A 12,430-nucleotide genomic window follows, 5' to 3' on the forward strand; every position below is an offset into this window, starting at 1 on the left:
GCAGTTGATGACTTTTCCTGCATAAATTAGTTCAGCTTTTAGGCGATCCCGTGGGCTGGAAATGGTGGATTCAGTCCTAGGAGACTCTTTCCTAGGACTGTATCCACCTTTTTCAAGCCCACCGGAGCACCTGAAAACTGAACTAATTTATGCAGGAAAAGGCATCAACTGCCGAGCCGAGAAGTTCGTGACGAATCGAATTTACTGTAAGTTTGCTCATCTCTATTTGCAACCCATCGCACTGTAGCTAATCTCCCTGGGCGTGGACAGAAGAGAAAAATGTATGAAAGGTGTCAATGCAGGATAGTCCGGATGGTGGATAAGCAGCCCCAAACAAGTTTCAAAGATATTGAAGCTGTCCTACAGGCTCAGGGAGCATCAGTGTCAGTGCGAACTATCCGTCAATGTTTATTTGAAATGAAACGCTATGGCAGGAGTCACAGGAGGACCCCACTGCTGACACAGAGACATAAAAAAGCAAGACTACATTTTGCCAAAATGAACTTGAGTAAGGCAAAATCCTTCTGGGAAAACATCTTGTGAACACATGAGACCAATATAGAGCTTTTTGGTAAAGCACATCATGCTACTGTTTACCAAAAATGGAATGAGGCCTACAAAGAAAAGAACACAGGACCTACAGTGAAATATGGTGGAGGTTCAATGATGTTTTGGGGTTGTTTCGCTGCCTTCTGAAATCCTGAGGATTACCAACAGATTTTGGGTCGCACTGTGCAGCCCAGCCAGTCAGAAAGCTGGGTTTGCGTCCTAGATCTTGGGTCTTCCAGCAGGACAATGACCCCAAACATACGTCAAAAAGCACCCAGAAATGGATGGCAACAAAGTGCTGGAGAGTTCTGAAGTGGCCAGCAATGAGTCCAGATCTAAATCCCATTGAACACCTATGGAGAGCTCTTAAAATTGCTGTTGGGAAAAGGCGCCCTTCCAATAAGAGAGACCTGGAGCAGTTTGCAAAGGAAGAGTGGTCCAACATTCCGGCTGAGAGGTGTAAGAAGCTTATTGATGGTTATAGGAAGCGACTGATTTCAGTTACTTTTTCCAAAGGGTGTGCAACCAAATATTAAGTTAAGGCTGCCAATAATTTTGTCCAGCCCATTTTTGGAGTTTGGTGTGACATTATGTCCAATTTGCTTTTTTTCCTCCTTTTTTTTTATTTATTTTTTTTATTTTTTTTTTTTTTTGTTTAGTTCCAATACACAAACATAGCAAAACCTGTGTTACTGCAATCCTTTTACTGTGAGAAATACTTAATTTTCTAGAAAAATTTCAGGGGGTGCCAACATTTACTGCCATGACTGTAGATGTCCAGATCAGCTTCATGAGATGTTCCCAACTGCTCCCGCCACTTGCTGGTGTTGTATACAGACTGCACTCTGATCTGCCCACATATCTGTTGGCTCGCCATGTTTCTCTTACCCCTTATCCCGTTTTTCTGCTATCTTCCTTTTTTGTTTTCTTTTTTTTTTTTTCCCCCCTTGTGCCTTTAGCAGATGGTGCCGTCAACTTGCTATTATGTTTCTCAGTCTCAATAAAAAGAGATTTGCCATAAATTCATTTAGCTCATGTTAAGGCCTATTTAAACTAATTTATCACTAGAACGTACAATAGCCAAAATCAAGATGTTTTTGATACTATTAAGGTCCATTGAACTCAATGGTTAAACTTCTTAGTTGAACACCTTAGTTTTACGGCTGTAATGGCTGCGGTTCTTGCCATGAGTCTTGCCAACCTACTATGCGACTGCCTTAGGGTAGTGTCAAATGTGCATATGGTGATGCAGCAGAAAACATTACCATTTACCATACAGTAAGAAACCCAACCACATTTGCATAGTAATACTGACATTTTATTGTATTTGCTAGAGATTACAGCTTCCATAAAAATAAAAAATAAATGTAAAAATCACAGTTGTGATCATTGCATTGAAACAGAGCAAAAACAAAACAAAGCATGATGTATTTAAATACAGCATGCACTGGAATTTTTTTTTTTTTACATTCACAAGAATCTTTCACTACATTCATTCATCTACGAACTACAGTAAGCTGCTACAGATGGTCAGTGTGACAGTACCCCACACTGATAGCTGTAGACATAGTGCAGTCAGCTATTTCACTGTTTTCTATCCTTCATAGGCCCAGTAAATAGGTTTTTCTGTAATTCTTTTTGCTGTGCACTAGGTGGTGCTATGTTTGTTTGACAGTTCCATTACTTGTCACGTGTTGTAGACGTATACCTCTTTACCTGTTTTGTGTTTTATTGCTTTTTTTTCCCCCCTATTTTCTATCTGCATGGGGAAAACTGCATAACATTGCTTTATGGCTATGTCAAGTACCGTAGTATGGTTTGCTTATTAGATATGTATTGTTGACTGCATTACAAATATATATTTTTTCCATTTTCCTACATGCGACCTGAAGGACAGCAGAATGTAGTGGCACACAGGTGATCTTTTTATATTTTTGTGTATTTTTTCTTTTGAAAAATGACTTTTTATAACAGTTTTTCAACAAAAAAAGTGTTGATAAATGTAAATAAGCCCCTTTTTTTTTTTTTTTTTTTTTGTATTCTTTTGGACTCCCCTTTAGCGGTCTCACAGTGCCACCAGTGTTCTTCTCTGGTCCCCCATGTTCTCATCTTGCTGAGCAGCACCCAGGTCCATTTTGTCCTACTGCAGCTCAGTGAATTGCTGGCCAGTGCAATGTCCCTCCTGCAGTATGACCTATCGGGCCTGAGTGCGTCAGGAAGACTATTTAATCAGGGGAATGGAGCAGCAAACCGGAGGCATTGTGGGAACATTAGAGGTAAGTGGTTTTTTTTTTTTTTTTTTTTTTTATTATTTCTTATTTATTCTTTAAATATACGCCACACAATGGGCATAGTTTTGAACCATTCCATGCATGAGAGCCGGGGCATCAGCCAGAAGATCACCGGGGGTGGTCGCAGCTACTGGACCTCCTGCAATACGACAGTTAACACATCTACATCCTGTGGTTAGGAAGTTAAGCACTGGAGTTCCCCTTTAACTTACCAGGACATACATTTACATTCTGAGCAGCAGTCAGACTATATGTAGGAGCTGCCCTCACTGAATAGACTGTGACAGTTGCTAGCAGCAGCCGTGCACTTACAGTCAATGACTGAGAACAGCGATTTATTTTATTTTTTATTTACATATTTTTTTTCCCTCCCTTAACCAATTGGCACCCAACAATATGTATGCAGGGGTGTGATTGGCTTGTTTGCCCACCAGAGGTCTTTTCACCTGCTACACGTGGGTCCCAGCTTCGTTCTGCTGCTAAACCAGGCTCCACCAAAAAATTGCCAATAACACTACGCAACAGCTTAGCATTACTCCGTGTAAGTAATCTTATGTGTATTGCATGTAAAAGTCCCCTATGGGAAAACAAAACAATAATTAAAATCCCCCCCCCCCCTTTTTTTTTTTTTTTGTAACATTCTTAAAAAAAAAAAAAAAACACATATTTAGTATTGTGGCGTAAATGTAAAAACATTTTTAGAAAATACCAAATTCCAAAATTGATAATTTTTAGTCAAATCGCATCCCAGAAAAAGAATAGTGTTTTTTAAAAAGTCATATATGCAAAAGTGGTCCCGATTAAAAACTACAGATCAAAGGGCAAAAAAAAGCCCTCAAACAGCGCAATATGGTGTGTGTGTGTGTGTGTGTGTGTTTGTGGGGAGGGGGGTTCATACAGGTCAGAATACAGCAATTCTAATACTTAAATTTTTACTTTATTTTTTTTATGCAGTAGAATAATAGAAAAGCTGTGTAAACACGGGTATCGTTTTATTCGTATTGACCCACAGAATAAAGGTAAAATGTCCCCCGCCCAAATACCCCAAGCCCCTGGCCTGCAGAGCCCAGCTATTACTGACATCCGGCTCTCTGTTCATGCACCAGAGCTGCGCGATGCCACTGTATCACTCTGCACCACCGTTGTAAAATGGCCATGCAGAGTTAATTGCCGACTGCCCGGATGTATAAAGTCTACGGCTGTCGGCATGTGGTTAATAATGCATATTCTATTACACCTATTATTCAGAACTCTATGAAAAGTGACTGGCCTTTGTCAGAGCTGTAATGTTGATCATGTTGGTTGTCATTTTTAGCATTTATTAAATTAGACCAAATCCTCTAGCGGCAGATGATTCAACATGAGACAAACATGCACCTAGTGGGCAGCTGCTATATAATGCTTGTGTACATGCTTGGCTCCATATGTTGCAGTTTGATAAAAATAGCCGGATGTTGTAAATCACTGAAACACCAACATATTCCACCGTACACACTAGATCATGCAAGAAAATACTGTACACCTACAGGTTTAATTCCAAAATGTGGTCAAGAATCCCAAGATATACCAGGTCGGTTCCGAAAAATCGGTAGTTTTGACTGACTTAAAGCGTACCCGTCAGATCCAACAAAAAACTTTTTTTTTTAAATGTTTTATTTAAAGTGACAGTAAAGCTGACACAGTTCTCCAAGCAAACCCCTCAAACAATGTCCAGCCACCAGGTTCCTGTGTATGCAGCACAGCTAATGAAGCTCCCAGCATACCTCGTGTTTGGTGCTCAGTCCACTTGCATATATATGTAGTAATCCAATAAAGTAGGAATGAATAGACGGCACTCACGTTCTGCAATTCAAACACGGACACTTTATTCTTTGAGGAGCAGCAGGATCTCAGCAGTTACAAGTTAGATAAGCAACAAATGTTTCACGCTACATGCGCTTCTTCATAGCTTGATAAAGCTATGTAGAAGCGCATGTAGTGTGAAATATTTGTTGCTTATCTAACTTGTAACTGCTGAGATCCTGCTGCTCCTCAAAGAATAAAGTGTCCGTGTTTGAATTGCAGAACGTGAGTGCCGTCTATTCATTCCTACTTTATTGGTTTTTTAAATTTTTTATATAGATCACTCAGTACCATGTAAATCTAATTTTTGTGTCTAGCACCTTTATTTATTTTATTGCACTTTTAATTTAGCTCACTAGTCTGAATTCCTCTCAAAGGGAGGGGGCGTGGCCTCACTGTGCAGGTCTCCGCCCCTCCCTCAGTATAATGTCTGCTCACATCTCCCCTAGCATTAACAAAACTACAACTCCCAGCTTCTCCTCACTGACAGTAGCGGGACACAAGCTGACAGTGGGAGGATTTTTTTCCTCCAGGTGTGAGCCCTGTGCTCACAGCTGTCAATCAAGGAAGTGTGTCCATGACATAGGTGATGATGCATGAACACAGCAGGACTAGTATGTGTCCAAGCAGGCCAGGGGGGGGGGACAGTTGTGTAACTGGCTTTTTCATTATAAAATACAGAAAATTTTCTAATGAAAGCAATTGCAAAACCTATTGGTTTTGCATGCTTTACAACATATCAAAAGTTTTTATCTGTCAGTGGCCATTTAAAGGGGTACTCCGGTGGTTAATTTATTTTTTATTTTTACAATATGGCATCTTCTTTGTAAAGTTTTTGTTTTTTTGCAATATACATGTGTTGTATGTTTTGTCAGCGTGTGTGTTTTGCTTACCTGTTTTTTGGGCAGGAAGTTCTGTAGTTCAGAGTGTCTGTCTTCTTTTACTGTTGTCCACAGTGGCCATGTTCTGAGTCTGTTGTGGACAAGATGTCATAGCTTTTATTTATTTAAATTTTTTTGTCTGCATGAGAAATAACCCTTCCCCCCTCATCTCAATCCAGCTGAGTGCACAGCTCCTCACCTCCCCTCCCCCTGCTCTGTATTCTAAGGATGCAGGTCTGCACAGGAGAAGGAACACAGAGAAGAAAAGTGTTATCTGAAGTGGAGGATGACAGGGTGCACGGGCTGGGGATGTATGGACTGCAGGGGAATAAATCTCATAATGGGAATGATCTCTATATGTGAATGACACATGCTGGGAGTTGTCGTCCCTGTTGTGTGTGTGTGTGTGTGTGTATGCTAGTGTTTTACAAACCAGTGCGCCTCCAGCTGTTGCAAAACTACAACTCCCAGCATGCCCTGACAGACTTTGGGCATGCTGGGAGTTGTAGTTTTGCAACACCTGGAGGCACCCTGGCTGGGAAACACTGGTGTATGCCCTTCAGAGGTGTGGTGAACTACAACACCCCAAACCAGCAAGGCACTTGGCATGCTGGGATTTGTAGTTTTCAGCACAGCAAGAAACAGGAAATAGAAGCAAAGATAGGAAAACAAAGTGGGGGATAAAAAAACAAAGATTGAAAATAGTGGCCCAAACAACAAGAAAAGAAACGAAACAAATAGGGTAAGTCAAAAACGGAAAAACACGTTGACCACTGGAGTACCCCTTTAACTGTTCTTTACTCTTTCCCATAGAATTTTTTTTTTTTTTTTTTTCTCCTGCCTTGGCTGTCCTTTTGTCATTCAAATCCTCTTACTTTTCTATTACCGTATTTATCGGGGTATACCACGCACCGGCCTATAACACGCACCCTCATTTTACCAAGGATATTTCGGTAAAAAAAGTTTTTTTTTTACCCAAATATCCATGGTAAAATGAGGGTGCGTGTGTGCTCGTGTATACCCCGATACACCCCCAGGAAAGGCAGGGGGAGAGAGGCCGTCGCTGCCCACTTCTCTCCCCCTGCCTTTCCTGGGGTCTAGAGCCCTGCTGCCGGTGTGAGGTGGTTTTTTGCGCCCCAGCAGATCCATGCTCCTCCCCCAGCTCTCCGAACATTTCCGAAGCTAGAACTGGGGGAGGGCAGAGCAAGGGGAGAGAGAAGGTCCACGCCCCCTCCCTCATCTCCCCTCCCTGAGCTCGGCTGGACGCAGATCTCTACGGCACGCCCCCTCCCTGAGGACATAGATCGCCACGGCAGGTCCCCTCCCTCATCTCCCCTCCCTGAGGACGTAAATCTCCACGGCAGGTCCCTCCCTCATCTCCCCGAGCTGAGGACATAGAGCAGTGCTCCCAATGAGGTCTATGTGTAAAGGGGGGCATACTGCAGGAGCTAAAGGGGGGCATACTGCAGGAGCTAAAGGGGGGCATACTGCAGGAGCTAAAGGGGGACATACTGCAGGAGCTAAAGGGGGACATACTGCAGGGGCTAAATGTCCCCCTTTAGCCCGTACAGTATGTCCCCTTTACACATAGAGCTCATTGGGAGCAGCTCGGGGAGCTGAGGGAGGGACCTGCCGTGGAGATTTACGTCCTCAGGGAGGGGAGATGAGGTAGGGACCTGCCGTGGCGATTTATGTCCTCAGGGAGGGGGCGGGCCGTAGAGATCTGCGTCCAGCCGAGCTCAGGGAGGGGGCGTGGACCTTCTCTCTCCCCTTGCTCTGCCCTCCCCCAGTTCTAGCTTCGGAAATGTTCGGAGAGCTGGGGGAGGAGCGGAGGCATGGATCTACGGGGGCGCAAAAAACCACCTCACACCGGCCCTTCTCTCCCCCCTGGTTATCGGCGCCGCTGCCCGTTCTGTCCCCCTGACTATCGGTGCCGACAGCCAGGGGGAGAGAAGGGGCAGCGGCACCCATTGCCGGCGCCGCTGCCCCGTTGCCTCCCCCCATCCCCGGTGGCATAATTACCTGGGTCGGGTCCGCGCTGCTGCAGGCCTCCAGCGCGCGTCCCCTGCGTCGTTGCTATGCACGGCGCGGCGCACTGACGTCATGCGCCGCGCCGTGCAGCGCATGGCAACGACGCGGGGGACGCACGCCGGAGGCCTGCAGCAGCGCGGACCCGACCCAGGTAATTATGCCACCAGGGATAGGGAGCAACGGGGCAGCGGCGCCGGCAATGGGTGCCGCTGCCCCTTCTCTCCCCCTGGCTTTCGGCGCCGCTTCTCTCCCCCTGGTTATCGGCGCCGGCACCGATAGTCAGGGGGACAGAATGGGCAGCGGCGCTGATAGCCAGGGGGAGAGAAGGGCCGGCAGCAGCGCTCTAGACCCCAGGAAAGGCAGGGGAGAGAAGCGGGCAGCGACGGCCTCTCTCCCCCGCCTTTCCTGGGGGTGTATCGGCGTATAACACGCACATAGACTTTAGGCTAAAAATTTTTGCCTAAAAAGTGCGTGTTATACGCCGATAAATACGGTACCTTGCAGACTAAATCTTCCCTTTGCAGCAGGTTGTGGACAGACTATAATCTCACCTGCCATTTACATTTACAAACTGGAATCCTTAGCTGACCTAAAAAAAAGACCTGTAAGTTTTGTGGGTTGACCTTTATTTTATTTTTTTGCATAGTTCTTGTAAACAATAATCAGTGCTTAGTGCTATGTTTTGTGTTCGCGTTCACTTTTCCCTATTTTCACTAGATGAATATGTTATGTGATTTCACTGACCATTGCCGCTACTTGGTAGTCAGGGCAGACAAACTCATATTGGGTTCAATGCAACATTCTTGCCTTCCATTTGGACACAGCCTGAGGTTACTGGCATTCTTTATTCTTTCCTCTTCTTGTCTTGTGTAAAGCTCTGCCCACTGAAGGCAGGGCACAGTATAAAGGCAGGCTAGGAAATGTAGGTGCAGCATAGGTATGTGTGAAAATGCTTATCAGTGTTTTGTTGTTTTTCCCACTAGGTGGAGGAGTAACTTGAGCAAAATAATCCCAAACTCTAAATTATAGTTTTTTATTAATTTAATTTAAAGTAAAAACCTTTTTAATATGCTAGGCTCAATACTGGCTTTGCGATCCTGCAATGTCCTGCCTCCACCTCAGAGAACAAAGCATAAAACTTGTTGCCACTGATGAACAAGGGCATCAGTTGTTTGGATCCAGCTATTCTCCCATAACACTCGTAGGGGGAATGCAGCAAGATGCGTTCCCACATCTTCTGCCGTGCAGTGTCTCCACCGATCCAGTGTTCAAATTGAAGTGCCTGATATCGAAACTGTCCCATTCAAATTACTGGGATCAGTTCTGTTATCCGTTTCGCTCTGGAGTAGGCCTGCGCAATATATTGCAATCACATTGCGACTTTTGCAGTATGTCGATTCAGCCCCTAGGAAAATTCTGCAAATACCTGATGTGGCAGCAGCTTCAGCATCCCAGGTGATTGGCAGTGCCTGGTGTAGTGCAGCCGCATGGGAGGGGGAGCCTTGAGACTCTGTGCAGGCCAGGCCTGGTACAGTACATGAAATGGAGGAAGAATGAAGTTAATTTATTTCTCATTTCAGATTCAATCCCCTCTATTTCATGTTCACTCAAAAATGAATTATTGGGGGCGGTGGTGGTGGTGGGGGGGGGGGGGGGAGGAGAGTAAGGGATATGCATGTATGTCTATAGAGAATGAGGGGAAGGAAATGAAGGGCATGGGTATATGAAACAAGGGGAATGGCTATATTCATTTCATATAGCCATTCCTTTCGTTTTCCTGTAGCCATTATTGTTGTTTCCTATAGCCATTCCCCCTTTTTCTATTAGGAACCATATGGTGGCGTGCGTGTGTGTGTGTGCGTGTGTGTGTGTGTGTGTGTGTGTGTGTGTGTGTGTGTACACAAACCAATCAATGTGGTTCCAACAAGTACCTGATGCACCAATCCACTCTAATATAGCTGTTTACCAATGGTAGGGGCTCACCACCATACACTATGTTCCATATTATTATGTATTTGAAATATATGTAATTTTTTTTATTTCTAGTCTCAATCTCAGACAGGTTAATATAGAAAATTACTTAGTGATTCGTTCAAGTTATTAGGCATGTTCTCGTGCAATATGAGGATAAAGAGAAAAGATCTTTCTGAAGAAAAAAATTGAAATGGTCTTGCAAAAGGCATGAAAACTGAAAAGAGATCATCAGATATGTGAGTGATTCACAGCACAGGCGAACACTATCTGATAAAGGCTTAAAGGGGCAACTGTCCCCTCCGTGCAGAGGTGCTGACACCATTAGTTAGAACATAAGGAAAACAGACAGTACGTTGTTTTCCTTTGCCCGCAGCCTGTAACCTTATATCTATTCTGTCTTGTACACTCACAGGGGCACACCTTCTTCCTGCCCTGACCCGTTCCCAGCATGGAGCCCTGTACGTCAGTCATGGGGAGGAGGTGTGCCGCTTTGACTTGGCCCATCTGACTATTCAGTAGACCTACAGGTCAGCCATAGATATAAGTTTACAAGCTGCAGGCATAGGGAAAGAAGGTACTGTTTCTCTGTTCTCCCTATGCCTGCACCTCATAGGAAGGTGACAATTTTGTCTGGTAGAAGCTTTCCTCAATGCACAACTAAAGGTAGTGTCACACTCGGCACACACAGCTTATTTCACACTGCAGGAAATACGCTGTGCATTTTGCTATGAGCAGAGACACAGGGCTTCCCCACCGCAGCCCTGTGTGTGCAGTAAGATTGGGAGGTAGGCCTAGCTCGCCAATGTGACACTGACGTTTGGCCCTGGCTCCAAACATTACTGCGCACACAGGCCTGCAGCAGGGAGCCATGTGTATCTGCACATAGCAAAATGCACAGCCTATTTTCCGCTGCCCAGCGAAATCTTGCAACCTGAAATATGCAGTGTATGCCCTATGTTTGAACCTACCCATAAAGGACAGCAGTAAAGATGTCACTATTGAGCAGCAAACAGGTATTTAAAGCTGCTGGTGTCTACAGAGTGTCATCAAACTTTTGAAGAAGGATCCACCCTCCACATGAGGTAGTTGTACAGTGGGGCCAAAAAGTATTTAGTCAGCCACCAATTGTGCAAGTTCTCTCACTTAAAAAGATGAGACGCCTGTAATTTTCATCATAGGTATACCTCAACTATGAGAGAAATAATAAGAAAAAAATCCATAAAATTACATTATCTGATTTTCAAATAATTTATTTGCAAATTATGGTGGAAAATAAGTATTTGGTCAATAACAAAAGTTCATCTCAATACTTTGTTATATACCCTTTGTTGGCAATGACAGAGGTCAAATGTTTTCTGTAAGTCTTCACAAGGTTTTTCACACAGTGTTGCTGGTATTTTGGCCCATTCCTCCATGCAGATCTCCTCTAGAACAGTGATGTTTTGGGGCTGTTGCTGGGCTACACAGACTTTCAACTCTCTGTATGTCTTCCATTTTCTAATAATTCCTCCCACAGTTGATTTCTTCACACCAAGCTGCTTGTCTATTGTAGATTTAGTCTTTCCAGCCTGGTGCAGGTCTACAATCCTGTTTCTGGTGTCCTTCGACAGCTCTTTGATCTTGGCCATAGTGGAGTTTGGAGTGTGACTGTTTGAGGTTGTGGACAGGTGTCTTTTATACTGATAACAAGTTTAAACAGGTGTCATTAATACAGGTAACAAGTGGAGGACAGAGGAGACTCTTAAATAAGAAGTTACAGGTCTGTGAGAGCCAGAAATCTTGCTTGCTTGTAGGTGACCAAAGACTTATTTTCCACCATAATTTGCAAATAAATTCTTAAAAAATCAGACAATGTAATTTTATGGATTTTTTTTTTTCTCATTCTGTCTCTCATAGGTGAGGTATACCTATGATGAAAATTACAGGCCTCTTATCTTTTTAAGTGGGAGAACTTGCACAATTGGTGGCTGAAAAAAAACCTGTTAGTTTGGCTCTGGGAGGCGATACTGTCATCCTCAAAGCAAATGCAAGCAAACTATACATGAAAGTACATGTTCAATGTATAAGAGTGTTGGCATTTTCAAAGAAGGGTGGTCTCATATATTAAAGGGGTATTTCATGATTTTTTTTTTTTCTATTTGACTATGCTACAGAGGCTGTAAAGTTAGTGTCTGTTCTGATTTTTGCCCCCAATGTTTATTTTTAACAGCATACAAAATGTGCCCCTCAGGTTTTCCTAGGTTGCAGCACGGCCTGAGACATTACATCACTAGTCTGGGGATGAAAGGGAGCCTGCCTTTGCTTCAATGGGTGGAGCGACCACTAAGTGGAAGGAAAATCTTTCTGCAAGGAATTGTAGTTTTGAAACAGCTGGACACACCCTGGTTAGATAACATTGGTCTATTGCATGGAAAGGGAGCACAGATGGGTGGGGTGACCGATGTGTGGGAGGGTGAAAAGTGACCTCACAAATAAGGAATCGTGGGACTTTTAGTTGGAGAAAGGTAACTTCAGCAGGAAATAGCCATTTCACAAAAAGCTAGCCACAGGGTTATGGTTGACTCAGAAAACAGCCATTTAGCCCCAGGACAATCACTGATCCTTCCTAAGCATGTCCAATCACCTTATGGTGGATAACCCCTTTAATATGTAACTTGATCTGTGAATATATAAAATGTTGATTTTTAAGTTCTGTGCATAACCGAAAATTCACATGTAACATAACTGAGGATCAAAAAAAAATCCATGCACAATACTGACTGTTCAGGCAAAAAATGCCATGTGCATAATTATCTGGAATATAGGGGAGAGTTTACCAAGACTGGCATACCCATCTGTAAAATGGCCGGATTTATTGAGGGG

The 12,430-nt window shown here is 43.8% G+C and overlaps 1 protein-coding gene across 2 annotated transcripts in view; it reads left to right on the forward strand.

Annotated features, from left to right (window-relative positions):
• EEF1AKMT4 (EEF1A lysine methyltransferase 4) overlaps positions 1-12,430 on the forward strand; it is a 65,177-nt gene that overhangs the window by 14,108 nt on the left and 38,639 nt on the right. The gene's annotated exons all lie outside the window — the stretch shown is intronic.

Source organism: Hyla sarda, chromosome 3 (genome assembly GCF_029499605.1).
Source record: "Hyla sarda isolate aHylSar1 chromosome 3, aHylSar1.hap1, whole genome shotgun sequence".
NCBI lineage: Eukaryota > Metazoa > Chordata > Amphibia > Anura > Hylidae > Hyla > Hyla sarda.